Source organism: Lycium barbarum, chromosome 3 (assembly GCF_019175385.1).
Source record: "Lycium barbarum isolate Lr01 chromosome 3, ASM1917538v2, whole genome shotgun sequence".
Taxonomy (NCBI): Eukaryota; Viridiplantae; Streptophyta; class Magnoliopsida; order Solanales; family Solanaceae; genus Lycium; species Lycium barbarum.
Window position 1 is genome coordinate 69,357,364 of NC_083339.1, and position 10,532 is coordinate 69,367,895.

A 10,532-nucleotide genomic window follows, 5' to 3' on the forward strand; every position below is an offset into this window, starting at 1 on the left:
CATAGTAACCTGCAGCAAAACTAATTGTCAACTTTCTGAATCCTCCATCTAACCTTGTTTTTCTTATACCATCCTCCTGTACACTGCAAATATCAATAACACCTTATAGAACATACAGCTACACCACATTTCGGCCATCCGGGGCTGCCAATTCTTGGGAACAGATCAAATACACCAGTACTTACCCGTCTTCCTCCATCGTATGTGAGACTTTGCATATAAGGAATCTTACCCCCTATGACTTGGCTCTATGGCACGATCTGAGACAGAAAGAAGGTCAACAATCCCTAGATGCCCCGTAGCCTCTTGTTTATAGATGTGGCGCGCTACACACCATAAACAGGACTCTACCGGACACGACTTTGCAGACAACCCCTAGGACAGACCTGCTCTGATACCACTTTGTCACACACTAACCTTATTAGGGTGTGATGGGCACTCGACCCCACATACAGAGCCGAGCGAACCCGCAGACCCTGATTACACACCTAATGTTTTTTTTTTGAATTCTGAAAGTCAATTACAAATAAAATACATGTTGAGCTTTCAAAATTTTCTGCTTACTATTTCCAGAATTTAACAAATCTGTAATTATATGAAATTTACTACATAACACAAAATGACATATCGGCTGATGGAGCCGCTTACAGACTGACTATCATTACCCACGACGCTGTCTGCAAAGTCTCTAAGACTGATCAGACATCACAGCATACATACTCTGATTCGGCAGCACTCCTAGAGGAAATGGAGCCCGCCAATCCACTGGATCATCTTCAGCTAATCTCGTTTATCCACTTGTGGGTACCTGCGCGGCATGAAACGCAACCCCCGAAGAAGAGGGGGTCAGTACGGAATATGTACTGAGTATGTAAGGCATGAGTACAGAAAACGAAACCATGACTGAGATAGATAGAACAACATACAAATAGCCTATCCAGAATACCAAACACTTATTATTATTAATATTATTATTTTCCAGACACGAATCATACTTACTCATCTCGTATGCCAGACGGATTACAGAACGTACAAATTACTCAAATGATGTCATATAGCAAACGGGATACAGAATATACGGAAGGTCAGAATGCATACTTTCCAACACAAGTCATGCATATCGGAATCGGATATCATATCACATACGCGGTAACCCCGGGGACATATACCACGCCGGGACGAATACCATATCATACATACGGTAACCTCGGGGACAAATATCACGCCGAGGGACCGGTTACATCCTATCATATACATGATAACCTTGGGGACAGTTAACACGCCGAGGAACCGGTGAACAATACCAAGGGATGCGCACGATAACGTAGGAACGTGGTCGCCACTCCTACCCTTGGCGCCGCAACACATCATATTTCAGAAAATTTGCTCCGATCTCCGTCACACATCATAACATAACCACGGTACCCGGGGGCGGACAGATAACACGGCACCCCGAGCCCGGACACATCATACTTCATAATATATCCTCGGTAACCGGGGACGGACATATAACACAGTACCCCGGAACCGGACACATCATACTTTGGAATTCATATATGGAACCCGGCCCTTAACAGAGGACTCAGCGAACCATCCGCACGATATATATATATATATCGGCTCGGGATCCGGTGAAAGGGATCATAGCACATGCATGAGCAGAGTAGTGAGCAACTAAATGCACATAAATCGAGACTCGATAGAATGATCGAACGTGCCATCAGAATAATCATAGCAGGTTACCCATATCAGAATGCTTATATTAAAATACTTATGTCGGGGTACTCATATCAGAATACTTATGTCAGAATGCTTAGGTCGGAATACTTATATCAAAATACTTATATCAGAGTAGTTATAACAGAATACGTATGTCAGGATTCTCATATCCAAAATACTTATATCCAAATACTTCTATCAAAATGTTTACGTCAAATTTCTTGTATCGGAGTACTTACGTCAACATACTTTTGTCAAAATATCCATATCGAAAATACTTGTATCCAATGCCTATATAGGAATACTCATATCAGAATTTCCAGATACTTATATCAGAGAGTACATACAGTTCATAACAAATCCAGAACAATAGCCCAAGTTTCTCTTAATTACTATGCAGAAATGAGTCCGATAGAGCAATACAAATGGGGTTCGGGAATTATGGGCTCACCTCGGATTAAGTCGAGGTGGCGTATATAAACTATGAACATTTAGCCTTATAGAGTCATTCATGATGGTTTCAGGGCAATCCGATTTCATTTGTAGAAGTTACGGACGTTCAAACTATGTTTCCATCAAAGCATAAGGTTCTTAGTTCAATTTCACTGAATGAATAGGGGTCCAAATCAAGCTTGGATTTCTAGGAATAAAGTTTCCCTCGAGGCTCGTATCATAGCATATTACAACTAGGACATGGCAAAAGAAAGGAAGGGTAAGCCTTACATACCTGTGCTGCGACCAACTAGTTACGCTTGTGCATCCAACTTGTTTGTCTACATGCAAGAATGTTCATCCCTTCATTAGTTCCATTATCATATACTTGTTTTAACCTTTCAAACACATTCATTTATATTCTGCCGGAATTTCGACAGCACCTCCCCTGTAAATATACCAACCCCGAGAATATGGCTCGGCTCCAAATCAACAACAACAACAATAGCAACAATACTAACAACCATAACAATAGTCGTTAGGAGTCAATTGAACGTATTTTAACATTGATGACTCCTACACAATTCAACAACATAACCTCATATTCAATTCAACTACTTACATTCAAACCAACATCAACGTTTATACATTCAATTACTAATCCGAAACCGTTCAGAACAATATTCAAAACCCTTTAAACAATTCACACAATATTTCAAACAGCCCAACCAACACTCCAACTTACACGAATTCATCCCCCAAACCCGAGAACAACACCAAACACATCTTTTCCTTCCAAATTCACACATTATGTCACAATACATACATTTACAACTTCATTTCATAAATTCAAGAAACCATATCAAGACTACATTTCCTTCCAATTCGGCCCATACGATTATGATCTCAACTCGGATTATTAAAACTTCATTTTCCATCATGAAACTCACAACGACGACAACCAAAATACTACATCACATTAGTCCACCATGCCTACACTAAAGCATCCCATTTTCGGCCATCACCATAACACACACATTCCATGATTTTCATCCATTTTCTATACATTACAACACCACATAATTACGCTACATACACTTAATTCATTATTCCAACACATTGCACACAACACACGACCAAACAATACTTCACACGGCTCAACTTGAACATGCAATATTTCATGAATTTCCATTTTTTTCTACACACTACAACACATTACAACAACAACCAATACATCATATAATTTTAATCCATTCTTCCATACATAACTCTTCATACATACGGCCTCAACTCCAACTTGTTTTCTATCATGAATTTCTTCCATTTTAGCATACTACAACACATGTAAACCCTTCATAACACATAAAACAAGATTAAAACTCACCTTTCTTCTTCAACTTCTCAACTTGCCTCGAATGCGGAAACGACGAAACGGATGACTTATCTCTCGAAATAATTATACCACGTCGTAGAGGACCCTTGAATTAGTGGGTATACCATGAGAAAATAATTTTTAGAACAAGATTTCTCATGGCCAATTTTTCCATGTTGTGGCCGAAACCTCTCCTTGTTTTTTTCTTTTTTTTGTTCTTGTTCTTGTTTTGTCTTGGATTGGAAGATAACACACACACATATATATATATATATATATTTTCCAAGCATGTGAGGGGCACATGCCCCTCTCTAGAAAGCTCTCCATTTTTCTTGATTTTTCTTTCTTTGTTTTATTTGGTCAAAGAAGACCAAATGTTTTTCTTAGTACACTTTAGCCCCCAAAGCAATGTGGGCATATACTTATGCCACTCAACCATCATGGAAATTTCATGAACTTTCGAGACTTTGAAAAATTCCCATTTTGCCCTTATCCTTTCCGCAATATTTCCATAAGCCATTTTACGAATTTCCTTTTTCGCCCTTGGTCTTCCTCAATATTTCCATACTAACAATATTCATAAATAATATTTTCAACAACTCGTATATTAAAATAATTTTTGAAACTTAGTCTTGTTCTTGACTTCTCCCAATTACCTTGAATTTTCCGGACGTACGAAATACGGGCTATAACATCCTCCCCCCCTTTGGAACATTCGTCCTCGAATGTTCAACTGACCTTATGGGGCCTCGTGGCATTTCGGGAGGGGGTTTCTTTTTATAGTTGCCCATTCTCTCCATGCCCATTCCATATAGTCGAGCCTTTTCGTCCTCATATGGGTCCTTATTCTGTGTCATGTGTTTTCTAATCTGCTGGGCCGACATATTATCCTTTTCTTTATCAGGTCACCACTTTCTAGCTCTATGCATAACGTATTGAAACTTCTCAGCTCAAGTTTTCCCCCCCTTTTACTTCCTACTTATATCATTGTTTTGTCCACCTTTTCATACTCTTCCGCCCACAACTCGTCCTTTTACTTGCTTGGTCCACCTACCCGTGATTCTTCCTTAATTGCGCTTTTGTGCTATAACTGTACATCCATATTTCTCCAGCGTCCCGCCATTCTTGTCCTCAGCATAGAATCCTTACTCTCCTTATCCTTACTTATAAATCATCATAACTACATACTTGTTCTCCTATGAATCTCTCATCTTAACATTGTTGCACACCTAAGCATTTCTTTATCCTCACTTCCCCATATTGGTTCCCGAACCTCCTTCCGATATTCCGACCTCTCTATTTCCTCTCTACTCACTCCCCTCCTTCTTCACACACCATTATACTGGAACTTCCAACCTCGCCTTGTGGTAACATAATAACATCTTGCCTCGCCACACTTGTACCATTTACTCTTGTCGTGCCTCGAACTTCGATACCCTTACGCGATCAATGTCTAACCATCGCTCCGGTTGCTAGGGTACACACGCCATCGATGTCATCATATATGGAATATCCCATACATTCACATATACTTATATATTTCTACTACCAACTAACCCACAAAATATCTCCGAACGCTGTTCAAGCCTATCTTGATTCCCGAGCTGTGACATACTCTTTTGCCTCTTCACCGAGCTAGTCTACCTCGTTTTATGCGCCTTCTTATGGTCTCGAACCACCCCATACACCATAGTCTCACTCAGGTTACCCTAGTTTTCCATTTGTTCCCTTAAATTTTAATTTTTGCAAAATTTTCCTAATTACTTCCCAGGGGGGTCACCCATCCTGAAATTGCTCCCACTTGAGCACGCTTAACCTCGAATCTTTAGTGGAATCCGATGCCTTAATGCTGATATTTTCGGATCCACTTTCTCGCATGACCTTTAATACATGATTCGGGACTAATCGAGGTCTTACAGATCCCGGGACACCCTCGTAATACGTCTTTTCTTCCATAATTACCATTTTACCCCTTTCGACCCTCGGTGCTCACCTTCCACTTTCTTACATAACTATCTCTCATTCTGGGTTCCCAGACTCCTGCTGATAACAGATACACCTTCGTTGTCACTGTTTTATGGATGCCCCGATATCAGTCCGTTCGAACTTCTTACTCACCGCTTTTACATAGTAACCTGCAGCAAAACTAATTGTCAACTTTCTGAATCCTCCATCTAACCTTGTTTTTCTTATACCATCCTCCTGTACACTGCAAATATCAATAACACCTTATAGAACATACAGCTACACCACATTTCGGCCATCCGGGGCTGCCAATTCTTGGGAACAGATCAAATACACCAGTACTTACCCGTCTTCCTCCATCGTATGTGAGACTTTGCATATAAGGAATCTTACCCCCTATGACTTGGCTCTATGGCACGATCTGAGACAGAAAGAAGGTCAACAATCCCTAGATGCCCCGTAGCCTCTTGTTTATAGATGTGGCGCGCTACACACCATAAACAGGACTCTACCGGACACGACTTTGCAGACAACCCCTAGGACAGACCTGCTCTGATACCACTTTGTCACACACTAACCTTATTAGGGTGTGATGGGCACTCGACCCCACATACAGAGCCGAGCGAACCCGCAGACCCTGATTACACACCTAATGTTTTTTTTTTGAATTCTGAAAGTCAATTACAAATAAAATACATGTTGAGCTTTCAAAATTTTCTGCTTACTATTTCCAGAATTTAACAAATCTGTAATTATATGAAATTTACTACATAACACAAAATGACATATCGGCTGATGGAGCCGCTTACAGACTGACTATCATTACCCACGACGCTGTCTGCAAAGTCTCTAATACTGATCAGACATCACAGCATACATACTATGATTCGGCAGCACTCCTAGAGGAAATGGAGCCCGCCAATCCACTGGATCATCTTCAGCTAATCTCGTCTATCCACTTGTGGGTACCTGCGCGGCATGAAACGCAACCCCCGAAGAAGAGGGGGTCAGTACGGAATATGTACTGAGTATGTAAGGCATGAGTACAGAAAACGAAACCATGACTGAGACAGATAGAACAACATACAAATAGCCTATCCAGAATACCAAACACTTATTATTATTATTATTATTATTTTCCAGACACGAATCATACTTACTCATCTCGTATGCCAGACGGATTACAGAACGTACAAATTACTCAAATGATGTCATATAGCAAACGGGATACAGAATATACGGAAGGTCAGAATGCTTAATTTCCAACACAAGTCATGCATATCGGAATCGGATATCATATCACATACGCGGTAACCCCGGGGACATATACCACGCCGGGACGAATACCATATCATACATACGGTAACCTCGGGGACAAATATCACGCCGAGGGACCGGTTACATCCTATCATATACATGATAACCTTGGGGATAGTTAACACGCCGAGGAACCGGTGAACAATACCAAGGGATGCGCACGATAACGTAGGAACGTGGTCGCCACTCCTACCCTTGGCGCCGCAACACATCATATTTCAGAAAATCTGCTCCGATCTCCGTCACACATCATAACATAACCACGGTACCCGGGGGCGGACAGATAACACGGCACCCCGAGCCCGGACACATCATACTTCATAATATATCCTCGGTAACCGGGGACGGACATATAACACAGTACCCCGGAAACGGACACATCATACTTTGGAATTCATATATGGAACCCGGCCCTTAACAGAGGACTCGGCGAACCATCCGCACGATATATATATATATCGGCCCGGGATCCGGTGAAAGGGATCATAGCACATGCATGAGCAGAGTAGTGAGCAACTAAATGCACATAAATCGAGACTCGATAGAATGATCGAACGTGCCATCAGAATAATCATAGCAGGTTACCCATATCAGAATGCTTATATTAAAATACTTATGTCGGGGTAATCATATCAGAATACTTATGTCAGAATGCTTAGGTCGGAATACTTATATCAAAATACTTATATCAGAGTAGTTATAACAGAATACGTATGTCAAGATTCTCATATCCAAAATACTTATATCCAAATACTTCTATCAAAATGTTTACGTCAAATTTCTTGTATCAGAGTACTTACGTCAACATACTTTTGTCAAAATATCCATATCGAAATACTTGTATCCAATGCCTATATAGGAATACTCATATCAGAATTTCCAGATACTTATATCAGAGAGTACATACAGTTCATAACAAATCCAGAACAATAGCCCAAGTTTCTCTTAATTACTATGCGGAAATGAGTCCAATAGAGCAATACAAATGGGGTTCGGGAATTATGGGCTCACCTCGGATTAAGTCGAGGTGGCATATATAAACTATGAACATTTAGCCTTATAGAGTCATTCATGAAGGTTTCAGGGCAATCCGGTTTCATTTGTAGAAGGTTTCAGGGCAATCCGGTTCCATCAAAGCATAAGGTTCTTAGTTCAATTTCACTGAATGAATAGGGGTCCAAATCAAGCTCGGATTTCTAGGAATAGAGTTTCCCTCGAGGTTCGTATCATAGCCTATTACAACTAGGACATGCCAAAAGAAAGGAAGGGTAAGCCTTACATACCTGTGCTGCGACCAACTAGTTACGCTTGTGCATCCAACTTGTTTGTCTACATGCAAGAAAGTTCATCCCTTCATTAGTTCCATTATCATATACTTGTTTTAACCTTTCAAACACATTCACTTATATTCTGCCGGAATTTCGGCAGCACCTCCCCTGTAAATATACCAACCCCGAGAATATGGCTCGGCTCCAAATCAACAACAACAACAATAGCAACAATACTAACAACCATAACAATAGTCGTTAGGAGTCAATTGAACGTATTTTAACATTGATGACTCCTACACAATTCAACAACATAACCTCATATTCAATTCAACTACTTACATTCAAACCAACATCAACGTTTATACATTCAATTACTAATCCGAAACCATTCAGAACAATATTCAAAACCCTTTAAACAATTCACACAATATTTCAAACAGCCCAACCAACACTCCAACTTACCCGAATTCATCCCCCAAACCCGAGAACAACACCAAACACATCTTTTCCTCCAAATTCACACATTATGTCACAATACATACATTTACAACTTCATTTCATAAATTCAAGAAACCATATCAAGACTACATTTCCTTCCAATTCGGCCCATACGATTATGATCTCAACTCGGATTATTAAAACTTCATTTTCCATCATGAAACTCACAACGGCGACAACCAAAATACTACATCACATTAGTCCACCACTACACTAAATCAGCCCATTTTCGGCCATCACCATAACACACACATTCCATGATTTTCATCCATTTTCTATACATTACAACACCACATAAATACGCTACATACACTTAATTCATTATTCCAACACATTGCACACAACACACGGCCAAACAATACTTCACACGGCTCAACTTGAACATGCAATATTTCATGAATTTCCATTTTTTTCTACACACTACAACACATTACAACAACAACCAATACATCATATAATTTTAATCCATTCTTCCATACATAACACTTCATACATACGGCCTCAACTCCAACTTGTTTTCTATCATGAATTTATTCCATTTTATCATACTACAACACATGTAAACCCTTCATAACACATAAAACAAGATTAAAACTCACCTTACTTCTTCAACTTCTCAACTTGCCTCGAATGCGGAAACTACGAAACAGATGACTTATCTCTCGAAATAATTATACCACGTCGTAGAGGACCCTTGAATTAGTGGGTATACCAAGCATGTGAGGGGCACATGCCCCTCTCTAGAAAGCTCTCCATTTTTCTTGATTTTTCTTTCTTTGTTTTATTTGGTCAAAGAAGACCAAATGTTTTTCTTAGTACACTTTAGCCCCCAAAGCAATGTGGGCATATACTTATGCCACTCAACCATCATGGAAATTTCATGAACTTTCGAGACTTTGCAAAATTCCCATTTTGCCCTTATCCTTTCCGCAATATTTCCATAAGCCATTTTACGAATTTCCTTTTTCGCCCTTGGTCTTCCTCAATATTTCCATACTAACAATATTCATAAATAATATTTTCAACAACTCGTATATTAAAATAAATTTTGAAACGTAGTCTTGTTCTTGACTTCTCCCCATTACCTTGAATTTTCCGGACGTACGAAATACGGGCTATAACAATAACTCCTCATTTTCTAGGAGATATAACTCACTCAAGTTGGACAAAAAATCTTGTCTGAAATTTGCCCAGTTTTTTCCAAAGCTTTGACAACTTACTTTCTTCAACCCTCTTGACCCCGGAATGATATGATCCTACATGGCACATTTTATTTAAAGACTTACATCCAAAGCCAAGTTTTGGAACTTCAAGCTTTACAAGCGGCATGGATAATAAGGATGGCATTGAAGGCCGTTGGAGGCTCCTACAAGCCACGCAATATGGCTTATGATGTGTGGAAGGTGGCTTGGGATTGATTGAAGATTAGGCTACTAGAATGGGGACCAAATGCGCAAGTGGCTAGAAGTGCAAAAAGGGTATAAACGCAAAGTGGCCAAACGTGCAAACAGGGGCATTTCTACAAATTGGCTACACTTGCAAACTTGGATAAGATAGGGAGTTGGCTATTTGTGCGAGGAAGAAACATTTCGAATTCCAAGTCAACATTCCAAACTACCCAAACAAGGCCCTTACCTCATTATTGACATTTCTGTAATAACTTAGTCTTCTTTCGTCTAGAAGTATAAATACTAGACTTAGCCATTTTCATCACTTAGATTTTGATGATGAATATTTGAGAGATACTCATATTTTGAGTGATAGATTTTTAGGTAAATTCTAGGGCTATTTTAGTCAATATGATGGTGGAATCCATTATTGGTTGGTGAACCTTTTATTTCCAATGAATTCATGAAGATTGTTCATTTGTGGATTTCAAGTGAACTTTTTCCCTTGATTCATATTGCTTTGGTTCTTGTGGATTTGAGTTCATATTAGAAGGATTTAGGTTTAATATA